At 38.7% G+C, this 3,170-nt stretch overlaps 1 long non-coding RNA gene across 1 annotated transcript in view; it reads left to right on the forward strand.

The window, feature by feature from the left end:
• The first annotated feature begins 222 nt into the window (after positions 1–222).
• LOC118477474 overlaps positions 223–3,170 on the forward strand; it is a 4,160-nt gene continuing 1,212 nt past the window's right edge. The window contains exon 1 of the long non-coding RNA XR_004858406.1: positions 223–591. This is a non-coding gene — a long non-coding RNA (uncharacterized LOC118477474). The remainder of the gene's footprint in view (positions 592–3,170) is intronic.

The raw sequence follows: 3,170 nt of genomic DNA on the forward strand, positions 1-3,170 counted from the left end.
TTCCTGTGATTTTTGTTTTTTTTTGGACTTTTTTTGAGGGGGTGTCATTTACAAATTCACATAAGTATGACATCGAGTTTTTAAAATAAAACAATGAAAAACAAACCAAAAAACATACTAAAAACGGTTTCCATACTTGGAGAAGTGCTGGGGGTCTCTAATGCATACCAACAATTACATTACTTAGAACCCATCTAATAGTAAAAGAGAATCGATACCAACAGAAAAAATGGAGCATATTTCCGCTTTCCTTGTGGTCGGTAGTTTGCGCCGGCGGGGGCGCGGAAAAACCTCTGGGTGCAAGTGCAAGTGCACATCTTGTCCGCCGTTCACGTCGGGTGCAGCGGAGTGCATCAGTCAGGAGCACCTGTGGGAACCAGTGCGCTCGCCGCCGCAGCATTATGAATCGGATCTTCAACGTTGAAGGTAAATTACGTTCATCGGTTTACGCTACGTCACTCCGCCGCGAGGAGAGCGGTGTATCCTCTATCGTCTGCTCGGCTTCTCGGCTTCTCCAGTGATATTTTGCTGTGAAGGGGAATTCGTTTAGATTTAAAACTACTTTATTATTGTGGTTTCTTTTGTTGTTTGGTAAGTGTTTTACAGCGCTCGCAGCTGCATAGTCTTATGAGCGTTCGTGATAGGCCTATATTAAAATTTTTCAGTTTGTGCTTTTGTTTTGTCGTTTTAGACATGGTGACTTCGAGGGTTTTTTTGTTGTTTTACTTTCGGTTGGGCGAAAATGTGCGTCTTTTTAGAAGTAGAGCCTACTATTTGGAGAATGTGTGTGATATTTATCCAGTAAGTTGCCAGGACAAGAAAACTTACTTTTTGTTTTTGCAAGTCGTAATGGTGTTTTTTTTTTCTTTTAAGAAAATTTTCAAAGAGAAAAGTCAAGAGAAAAGCTTGTGTGATATTATTGTTCTATTTTGCAATTTTTTTGTTTTATATGTTGTCTTAGGTTCCTTAAATATATTTCATGAAACAAACACACGTAAGTGAAGTTTTTAGAAGTTCTGAATTGATTATTCAAACATGCTGACAGCCGGGGAAAAAGACTACAGTATTTTTAAAATAAAAAATAAAAAAAATGAATTAATATATCAATCAATCAACCAATACACTAATGTCAAATGAAAAGGTTGACAACTCTAAAATATTAATAGAATGCTAATTGTAAGCTTACAACTGCAAAGGAAATGAAACCGTATACGTTATTCCTCGAGTGGTCAACTGTGTCCAAGGCTTTCAAGATTCCAATCCTCTGAATCGGTATTATTACGCCAATAACGACCTTGATTAAATTTTGCAACGTTTATGACGTAGGCCTACGTAAAGACTTGAAACTATTCTATGGGGCAAACTTTGTGCCCTAAAACATACTCTTTGAGTACTTTTTCTAGTCATGTTAATCGTGTCTTTTTTGTGTCTTTTTTTTGGCAGCAGGGGTGAGGGAGGGGAGGGATACAGTGGTCATTACTAGGGAATCAGTGTTTTTAAAAATCAAAAAGGTCTCGCTATAGCAGCTTCTTTTTCATTCGATGAGAATTCCTGCATAGCTCATATCGAAGTGCGAAAAAAAACTTCCTATCAAAACTGCCTGCAGTTGCTGCAGAATTCCGGTCTTTTGGTTTGGCATTTTCGATGATGGACGCTGCTATTCTGCTATATCGGATCTCATGTTTTTTAAGTAATCTGCAAAAAAAAAATTTTTAAATGGGCGTCATGTCCCTACCAAACAAAATGACTCTTTTGCCACTTCAGCACCATTGCATTTAAGTATCCTAACAACTGCGCGGTGAAAATGACCGGAATGACTCGCCACCATAGATTTGAATAATATTATCCAAGAAAGTTCACTGCCATAGCCGCTACTCTTTGCTCTCTGTAAAAACTTTGCTACGCCATGAACACCTTAATGAAAACAGCAGCCTCGCTATAGTCGAGTGCATGCAGCGCCTTTCCCCCGCTTGCCTTTTATTTGACTCCAAATGGAGCCAGTTTGTACGTTAAATTGGCCACCTTGGGTTACAAAGTTTCTATCTGACATTTTTGGCCGTTTAGTGTTACAAGAACCATGAGGTCAGAAACTAAATGTTATATGAGCTCTATCAGAACTTTAAGATAATTCGGGGGCGTCATCAAGATTTTCAAAGATTTGCTTTCGAAAAAGCTTGGCATGTTGTGAAACTCAAAATGCGTAACTTCAAATTTCTCAAAATCAGGCACTGAGCTTAGAAAACTTTGTATTTCGAGGGTAGCAATTGTGAACCGGAAGTACACCAGAGCGCATGATCTAGGATATTATACTACCAGTCTATGGGTGTACCTCACTTGGAGAGTTCATGGTCTAAGATATTATGATACAAACCTATAGGTGTACTTAACTTCGAGAGTTCATGGTCTAGGTATTATGATACAAATCTATGGGTGATCCTCACTTCGAGAGTTCATGGTCTGGGATATTATGATACAAATCTATGGGTGAACCTCACTTCGAGAGTTCATGGTCTGGGATATTATGATACAAATATATGGGTGAACCTCACTTCGAGAGTTCATGGTCTAGGTATTATGATACAAATCTATGGGTGTACCTTACTTCGAGAGTTCAAATCTCAAAGAGACCTCACACGGATGTGGGTCAGTCACTATCTATGGGTTCCTTACTCGAAGCCCAGATCATTTATGACACAACGTTCCACGATGTTCCGTTCTTATCATCTCTGTTACCTTGAGCTGTATATAGCGCGCATGCTGTCGGAAGAGCCCGCATTCAAAAAGTTTACTGCATTTCCGAAACGATTTCTTGGCATGTAGAAAGCTCTCTGACAAAATTAAATTTTGTTTGTTGTATTCTAATGGTATTTGTTTAGAGCTCGCTATAATAATTTATTATGTTTCGTTAAGTTTGAATATCTGTGGTTAAATGATTCTGCTCTTTGCTTTTCTTGCAAATAACGTGATTTCCATGTCGGGAAGGCATTTGAAAGAAAGGATATCCCTCTTTTAGCTATGATGTATCCCATTTTGCACCAAATGAACCTGGCGAGTGGGGTAGACAAAAAGACATTTTCCCTTACTTAAAACCACCCAAATTGTGTCTATTTACAGAGCTATTAATCTGGTGTTGTTTGTTCCTTTTTTCGCATCAAACGTCCCTTCCCCCC

The sequence above is a fragment of the Aplysia californica genome, unplaced genomic scaffold (assembly GCF_000002075.1).
Source record: "Aplysia californica isolate F4 #8 unplaced genomic scaffold, AplCal3.0 scaffold00105, whole genome shotgun sequence".
NCBI lineage: Eukaryota > Metazoa > Mollusca > Gastropoda > Aplysiida > Aplysiidae > Aplysia > Aplysia californica.